Here is a 9446-nt window from a genome sequence, read left to right on the forward strand (position 1 = left end):
TTTTTTTTTCCTACTGAGTTTGAGAGCCTTAACTGATACACAGAGGTTTTAAACATTCTACTGGCTGCTTTCAGTTTGAATTTAGTCATTCTATCATGAGTTACAGTTGCTTTAATTTTCAATACCCTGATTAAAACAATATTAAGCATCTATACATGTAATTATTCATCATCTGTATACCTTCTTTGGAGAAATGTGTGTTAAGGTCTTTGAACAATTTTTTAAAAAAATTACTGTTGAATTTTAAGACCTGTGTTAGTCAGTTTTCTGCCACTGTAACAAAACACCTGAAATAATCAACTTAAAAAAAAGGAAAGGTTTGTTTTGGCTCATGGTTTCAGAGATTTTGGCCTATGATTGCTTGGCCCTGCTGCTTTGGGCCTGTGAAGTAGCATATGTCAGAGGAGGCTTGTTTATCTCATGGAAGCTAGAAAGCAAAGAGAGAGACAAGAAGTGTTCACAATCCCAATATCCCCTTCGAGGGTCACACCTCCCTTGACCTCACTTCCTTCCATGAGGCCCCACCTTGAAAAGGTTCCACCATCTCTTAGTAATACCACAGGCTGAGGACCAAGACTTCAACCTCAAACCTTTTGGGGACATTCAAGATCTAAACTATAGTAGTAACTCTCCATATTTTTTTAAACAATACTTCATCAGATATGAGATACATCCTTTGCAAATAGTGTCTTCATGTCTGTGAATTATCCTTTGTTTTGATGATATCCTTTTTGGAATAACAATTTCAACTTTAATAATATTTAGTTTATGAATTTCTTTATTCATGGATAACATTTTTAGTGTCCTATCTAAAAAGTTATCCTCAAACCTAAGGATATCTAGATTTTCTCATATGTTACTTTCTGAGAATTGTATAGGTTTGCATTTAGGTCTGTATTCCATTTAAATTCATTTTTGTGAAGTCAGTTTCTAGATTCTTTCTTTTTTGGAATGTAGGTATCCATTTATTTAAGCATTATTTGTGGAAAAGACTGCTGGTCCACTTATCATATTGCTTTGGTCCCTTGTCGTAGCCATGAACATTGGTTCTTTGATTTATTCCAACAGTTGTACTCATATAGCCCTTGCACATATTTTGTTAGATTTATACCTAAGTATTTCATTTTTGGGCATGCTAATATAAACAGTATTATGTGTTCTGCTTCATTTTCCATTTGCTCATTGTAAGTATAGAGTTAAGCAATTGATTTTTTTTTCTTTTTTAGCAGAAAGCAGTGGTAAAATTTAGCTGTAAAAGTAAAAGTGAAGATTAAGAGAGAAAGTGGCTCTTCAGAGCAAGCTCAGGCCTAGTAAAAGAGAAAAAAGCAAAATAAAAATACACCCTGGAGGAAGCAGGGTGGGCTATTGTGAGGAAAGCCACAATAGTAGTAATTGTTTTTTGTATGCTAACTTTGCATCCTGCAACTTTGCTGTAATTACTTATTATTTCCAGGAAATTTTGTTGATTCTTTTGGATTTTCTATATAAACAACATGCTACTGGCAAACAAATACAGCTTTATTTCTTCCTTTCCAATCAGTGTACATTTTATTTTCATTTCTCATCTTATTACAATTGGCCATTGACATTCAGAATGATATTAAAAAGTAGTGGGAGGGTCATCCTTGCCTTAGGCCTGATCTTAGTAGGAAAGTGTCTAGTTCTTAGCATTAAGTATAATGTCAGTTAGGTGCTTTGTAGGCCTCTTTTATCAAGTTTAAGATGTTCTCTTTAATTTCTAGTTTACTGGGAATTTTATCATATATAGGTTTTGGGTTTTGCTGAATACTTTTTCCATCTGTGAATATGATTATGTGATTTTTCTTCTTGAGTCTCCTGATGTGTTTAATTGTATTAATAGGTTTTTGAATGTTAAACCAGCCCTGCACACCTGGAATAAATCCCACTTCATTGTGGCATATAACTTTTTATACATTATTGGATTCAATTTCCTAATGGTTTGTTGAATATTTTTTCTCTATATTCATGATAATGAAAATATTCATTTGTTCTTCCCTATTTTTCTTTTTGTCTTCCTGCTATCTCAGTACTTGGGATTGAACCTGGGGCCTCCACACTGAGCTACATTCCTAGCCCTTTAAAAAAAAATTAAATATTGAGACAGGGTCTTGCTAAGTCACTAAATGGCCCAGGCTGGGCTTGAACTTACAATTCCCCTGCTTCAACTTCCCAGAGTGGTGGGATTACAGGCCTGTACCACCATACCTGGCTTATTTGTAGTTTTCATATAATTTCCGTGTCTGGTTTGAGTGTTAGGGTGATGCCAAAAATGAGTTGGAAAGTGTTCCACTAACTTTTATCTTTTGAAGAGATTATAGAGAATTGATATAAGTTCTTCCTTGAATGCTCGATTATACTCACCAATGAATCCATCTGGCATGGTGCTTTCTGTTTCAAAGGTATAGTATTGATCCTATTTTTTAAATAGATGTAGGCCTTTTTTGTTTCTTCTTGTGGAAGTTTTGGTAGTTTGTGTTTGCAGGAATTGAACAATTTCATATAGGATGTTAAATTTTGGGGCATAAGAGTTTTCATAGTATTCCTTATCTTTTTAATATTTATGGAATATGATAACAGTTGTTTTTGTTCCCTCTCTCTCTTCTTTCTCTCTCTCTCTCCTCTCTGGTTCCAGAATAATTCACTGAGCTGCATTTCTAGCCCTTTAAAATTTTTTGTTTTTATTTTCAGACAATGTCTCACTAAATTGCTAAGTTGTCTAGGTTGGGATCAAATTTGCTATCTGTCTATCTCAGCTTCCCAGAATTCTGGGATTACAGGCATAAACCCATATACCATGACACCCAGGGATCAAATTTGCTATCTGTCTATCTCAGCTTCCCAGAATTCTGGGATTACAGGCATAAACCCATATACCATGACTCCCAGTTTGCTCTTGTTTTCTCTTAACTTGGCTGAAGGCTTATAAATTTTATTGATCTTTAAAAAAAACCTAGCTTTTGGCTTTACTGTTTTTTTCTATTGTTTTACTATTTTCAATTTCATTGTTTTTTATTTTTTGCTCTAATTTTTATTATTTATCTTTCTCTACTTTCATTGAATCCAATTTGCTTTTCTTTTTCTATTTTATTATGCTAGAAACTGCAATGCTTAACTTTAGATCTTTCTTCTTTTCTGATACTTGCATTCAACGCTATAAATTTGTAAGATCTGCTTTCACTTCATCTCACAAATTGCAATAAGTTGTATTTTAAGTTTTATTTACTTTAAAATGTCTATTGAGATTTTTTTTGATGAATATGTTATTTTGGAATTTGTTGCTTAATCTCCACATGTTTAGTTCTCCAGTTACCTTTCTTTCATTGATTTCTAGTTTAACACTACTGAGGTCTGACGGCGAGCACTATGATGTCTATTTAAAATTTCTTAAGGTGTGCTTCATGACTCAGAATGTGTTCTGTCTTAGTGAATATTCCATATGAGCTTGAGGAAAATGTGTATTTTGCTGTCATTGGCTGAAATAGTCTTTTTATGTCTTTCTTTGTTTTGATGTCTGTTTTGTCTAAAATTAATATAGTTATTCTTGCTTTCTTTTGATTATTGTTAGAATGATATATCTTTTTTGAAGATATACTCCTAAGTGAAATAAATAAGTCACACATGTGTAAATACCGAATAGTTTCTCTGGTGTGAATAATCTGCAATAATACATAAGATCCTAATAAGATTACTGACATTTAGAAATGGGAAGAAAGGAGCTAAAGGTGTAGGGAAGGTGGGATGGGTAGGGGAAGGGTAATAAGGGAAAAGAAAACAATGTGAGATAATGAAAAGATGGAAATAAAGTGTTTGTAGATGGGGAGGGGAGGAGGGGGTGAAGGGAGGGCAGGGGTAAGGGGAAAAAATGAGAATCAAGACTTGTCATGTAGAGGTACAAGATCCCAACAATGAATGTAACTGTACTGTATCCCTAAAATGTACCAATAAACTCAATTAAAGCTGAAAAAAAAGAATGATATATCTTTTTTCATTCATTCACTATGTGTGTGTATTTATTTTTATATTTAAAGTGAGTTTCTTGTAAGGAATGTATAATTGGGTCTTCTTTTATGATTCATTGTGATAATCTTTGTATTCTAAGTTTAATTGGTGTTTTTAGACCATTAGCATTCAAAGTGATTACTGATATAGTTGAATTATTATCTACTGGATCTGTTACCCTTCATTATTCTTCTTTAGCGCTCTTCCTTGTTATGTAGATCCAAATTTCTGACTTACAGTATTATGCTTACCTGGAAAAGTCTATTGGCAATAAATTTTCTGTTTTTGTCTTTTAATTTGTCCTTCAGTTTTAAATGATAATTTTTCAGAGTACGGAATTCTAGGCTGATTGAGTTTTTTTTTCTCATAACACTTTATTTTACTCCATTCTCTTCTTGCTGGTGTTATTTCTGAGGAGAAATCAGATGTTCTTATTTTTACTCTGCTGTAGATAATGCCCCCTGACTTCTTTTGAGATTTGTTTCTTCATCTTTGATTTTATGTGTTTGGAACAGTATACGCCCAAGTGTACTCCTTTGCTTGTTGTTTTAATTTGACATTTGTACTCTGTAGTTCTCTGTGCTTCCTGGATCAGTTTGACTTGGATTTGGGAAATGCTCAGTCATTGCTTTAGGTAATCTGTTATTTTCTCTTCTTCTTGTATTCAAATATTTCTGTATTTTGTTGTTGTTCCAGAGTCTTTGGATATTGAACCTGTTGTTTTCATTCTTTGTACTTTTTGCTTTTCTGTTTGGAGATTTTTGTTCATAAATCATTAAGCTCAGAGATATTTTTCCTTAACCATTTCTAGTAATAAGCCCATGAAGAGCAGTCCTTATTTTTATTACTCTTCATTTGTTCTCTAGCATTTTAAAATTACTCTTTATTTGTATTCCTGTCTCTCTCCTTGTCTGCTGTGTACTTAACCCATTAGGATGCCTAATATATTAGCCATAATTGTTTTAATTCCTTTTCTGATGATGACCACATCCTTTTTCTGATGCTTGTTCTGTCTCTATGAACTGTATTTTTTCCTATCTTCCTTGATAGCCAGACACAATGTATTGGGTAAAAAGAACTGTCATAACAGGACTTTAGTAATGTGGCCATGTAGTGTGGGGATAGGGAGCACTGTGATCAGGTCTCATTCTTTCACAGATCCTATGCCCCTGGTCTGTGAACTTCACAACTGCGTTTCAAGTTTCTTCCACCCATTTTACATGGGCCAGGATGGCTAAAGCTTTCTGTGTTTGGGTATTTCTTTTTTCTTAGGTCAGGTAGGCTATGATAAAACCCACACAAGGTTGGGCTCTGGTTATTAGTTTTTCCTGATGGCAGACTTTGAAAGAGTAACAGAATGCTGGTATAATTTCAAATGCCCAATACCCAAGCAAATGGGGTCTTTGTCTCTCCGGGAATATTTTTGAGGCTCTCTTAAACTCCTGAAAGTAAAATTCACCTAAGTGTGGGCATAGCCCTGTGACAGACTTTTTAACTCTTATACTTGATCACGTTTAGCTTACAGCAGGCACTCAAGTACAGTTCAGGTTCCTCTACTTGAGTTCTACTGTCTATGGCAGTGTCGATCTATCAGTTTCTATCATACAAGGAGACTGATATTCAGGTAAAACTAAAGCACAAAGTTATTTTCAGGGCCTACATCAACCCACAGCTGTATCTGATCATTTATATCAAGACATAAAAAGAGCACATCCCAAGAGGAGAAATTCTATCAGCACATGACTAATGGAATGGAATGTACAACAGAACAGCATACAGAACCATGAAGGGAGATCACTTATTGCATAAGCCTTCCTTCAGTTGTGATTCTTTGTATACAGCAATCACTTGTAAATTATGGAGACAGTAGCTTGCCCAGTAACCTTACTTACTTCTCTGAAGGATCATTTTAAGGTTAGAAGCATTGTTATCTCTGTTTGCCCCACTTTTACTCATCATTAGAGAAAGGTGGTAATGTCTAAGCTCTATATCCATGGAACCCACACCATATTAATTTGCTTCCTTTTACTACCTCTGTGTAACTGCATAGGAGTGAGGCATGTAGGGAAGGAGGCATCAACATATTTGGCAGAGATAAGTGGTAGGTTTCATTAGGATCACGGTAGGATGATATCAATGATGATGATCTCTACCATCATAAATCTAAAGAAGAGATCAAGGGTTTCCAGATGGGAAGAGTAACAAAGTCTATAGCAAGGATGGGGACAGAAGGTTTTCTCTGGAAAATATTCACATTCTGACTTCAGACATTACTCTCAAAGAAGGTGTTATATATCATCAATTGTAGACAAGAGCTACACCAGCAGAGTTGAAAGATCTTCCTCTTATAATTTAATATTTTACTTTCTGGATCATACTTTAGTGCACTATGAATTTAAAAATCTCTGTAATCATCTTATGAATAACATAGTTACATTGTTTTGTAGTTTTTATACCCAGAAAAGCCATTTACTTATATTTAAATTGAACCATAATTGTTATATATCCTGTTTTCATTTTTCCTCTTAAAAATCTTAGAAACATAAGCCTTTCCTGATCTCTGAGAGTGACTGGGCTTGGGATACAGAGTTTGTGGTTTACAAGGAAGCATCAACAGAGTCCAGGGAGCAAGATGAGGACTCACAGGGACCAGAGTCAGGTTGTCTTTGGCAACATTGAGGTCAATGGAAGTCAGGAGCAGAGAGAGGGCTCCTTGCACATGAACACAGGCTAGAAAGGCCTGCTCCTAAGCCCTTCCCAGCATGCTATGGGCTGAGTGTTGGTGATTCCCTGAAGCTCCTATGCTGAAATCCAATCATCAATGCAATAGTATTAAGAGATACAGCTGTTAGAAAACAATTAGGGCAGATTATGAAGGGTATTAGTATCCCTTTATAACAGAGGCCCCAGGGAAACTTATCTGCCTCTTTGGTTACGTGAGGATGTAGGAATAAGGTACAATTAATGAGGCTAAGATTGAGTCTCATCAGATGCTGAATCTTCTGCTACCTTGTTCTTTGATTTCCCACCCTTTAGAATGTGAGTGACAACTTTCTGTTACTTATAAATCTCTCCGTCTTAAGCATTCTATTATAGCAGCCCAAACGGACTGAGGCACTGTGTGACCCAGGCTCTTGGCAACGCCTGAGTTCTCAGGTGTTCACCCTTTTACAGCAGTCGCTATCTCTGCCTGTGGGTAGGAAATAATATATTTGATGCATAATTAGTCCATGAATTATTGAGAACTGACTGGAATGAGATAAAGAAGGGCTGCTGTCTGGATTAGGAAATACATTTCATACAAGGAGACTGATATTCAGGTAAAACTAAAGCATGAAGTTATTTTCAGGGCCTACATCAACCCATAGCTGTATCTGATCATTTGTATCAAGACATAAAAAGAGCACAACCCAAGAGGAGAAATTCTATCAGCACGTGACTAATGGAATGGAATGTACAACAGAACAGCATACAGAACCATGAAGGGAGATTATTTATTGCATCAGCCTTCCTTCAGAACAGCCCACTTGATGCTAATGGAAATGACTCATCTTAGAAAGGAAAATGTTACTCCTCAGGTGTGGGTCCCTTTTTGGTGACTTCCTGAGCTCATTTTTTAAAAAACATCCATGCCTACTTGTTCCTGAACAGCTCACCTGCTGTGCCAGTTGCACCTGCAGATGGCCAAAAGGGGTTCCAGAGAGCAGCTACTAAAACAATGTACCGAGAGTAAAAGGGAAGTGGCCTGGCTTCCTGAGGACCTGGAGCTGAGGGCTGAAGCAGGATGTGCCTGGGAGCAGAGGTTTGGAATGTGCTGAGCCTAGGGAACATTTCCTGCAAAGGTCTTGAGGCAAAATCCTCTTGGTGTGTAGGGAGAACTACAAGTGGAATGTGCTATCCTATGAGGCTAGCAAGGGATCAGCCTGGAAAAGCTCTTAGGACCAGTTCTTGAAGAGTCTTGTGTATGGGGTAGGAAGCCTGCAAGGGTTTGCAGACTCTGAAGAGCCTTACAGAAGGAAGTGCCATGCTGAGACCTGCATTCCCAAGTGGAATCATGTGCATTATAGAACTGCAGGACATTGAGCAAGCTGGCAGGCCTGAGTCTGGTTAGAAGGCCGTGGCAGTCAGTGCAGTATTAAAAGGCCCAAACACTCACGATCCACCATGTGTCATTTGCATAACAGAGTGAGGTCCATATTGACAGAAGCAGGTACACAGTATGAGGAACAGTAATTATGTCCCTACTCTGTACTATTTTAAATTCTTAGCTTTAAAATTCCACATCTCTAGGGTAGCCTGTCGTGAAGGGTGATGTTATATTCTCTCCCTTATTACCTTTCCCCCACCCTTCCCACTTTCCCTACACCTTTAGCCCTTTACTTCCTATTTCACATTATCAATTATCTCATTAGGATCCTGTACTCTATTATAGTTTTTCACACCAAAGAAACTATTCAGTATTTCAGTTAAAGATATCTCTGTATGAAGAATCTGTATTAAAAATAGGGAATCCTAAAATAAAACTAAAAAGGAAAGTAAAAGAGAAAAGGCAATGATGTAACATTAAAGTAATCCTTAATTCTGGAGATGAAAATGGTCCCTGAACATATTTAAATTGCTTCTTTATTATAGTTTTTCACACCAAAGAAACTATTCAGTATTTCAGTTAAAGATATCTCTGTATGAAGAATCTGTATTAAAAATAGGGAATCCTAAAATAAAACTAAAAAGGAAAGTAAAAGAGAAAAGGCAATGATGTAACATTAAAGTAATCCTTAATTCTGGAGATGAAAATGGTCCCTGAACATATTTAAATTGCTTCTTGCTCTTATAGTCTTATCTTATTCTTTTTTTCATTATTTAGAGAATACTTTATTAGTTTCTGTAATCAAACCCACGTAGATGTGACCTTACATATTTAGTACGATGTGTTACCCCTGTACACATGGAAAAAAAATAAAAAATAAAAAATAAGGGTGATGTTATATTCTGAGCCTCTGGCACAATGAAGGGGGAAGAACCAGAAAACAACCCAACATCAGTGGGTGAAGCAGTAGGGAGACACCTGTAGAGACGTAGTCAGCACTGTCTGTAGTTGGGGGAATGAGCTATCGACGTGACAAGAACATGGGATGGATCTCAGGCACGTGAGCTGAAGAGAAGAGACCCAAAAGATACATGAGATGTGCTAGGTCCTACATGACTAAAGAAATACATAAAATAGCAACACAGTTTTAAAGACACACACACACACACACACACACACACACACACATGTATGTATGTGTAACCAACTTTTAAAAATTTTGAGATAGGGTATCACTATACTGCCCAGGCTGGTCTTGAACTTTCAGTCTTTCTGCCTCAGCTTCCCAAATAGCTGGGATAACAAATGTATGACACAGCATCCCACCTATAATTTACAT

The 9446-nt window shown here is 36.3% G+C and overlaps 1 protein-coding gene across 1 annotated transcript in view; it reads right to left on the minus strand.

Annotated features, from left to right (window-relative positions):
- Aoah (acyloxyacyl hydrolase) overlaps nt 1–9446 on the minus strand; it is a 201426-nt gene that overhangs the window by 150008 nt on the left and 41972 nt on the right. The gene's annotated exons all lie outside the window — the stretch shown is intronic.

The sequence above is a fragment of the Fukomys damarensis genome, unplaced genomic scaffold (assembly GCF_012274545.1).
Source record: "Fukomys damarensis isolate Sample0158 unplaced genomic scaffold, DMR_v1.0_HiC HiC_scaffold_17, whole genome shotgun sequence".
In the NCBI taxonomy this organism is placed as follows: Eukaryota; Metazoa; Chordata; class Mammalia; order Rodentia; family Bathyergidae; genus Fukomys; species Fukomys damarensis.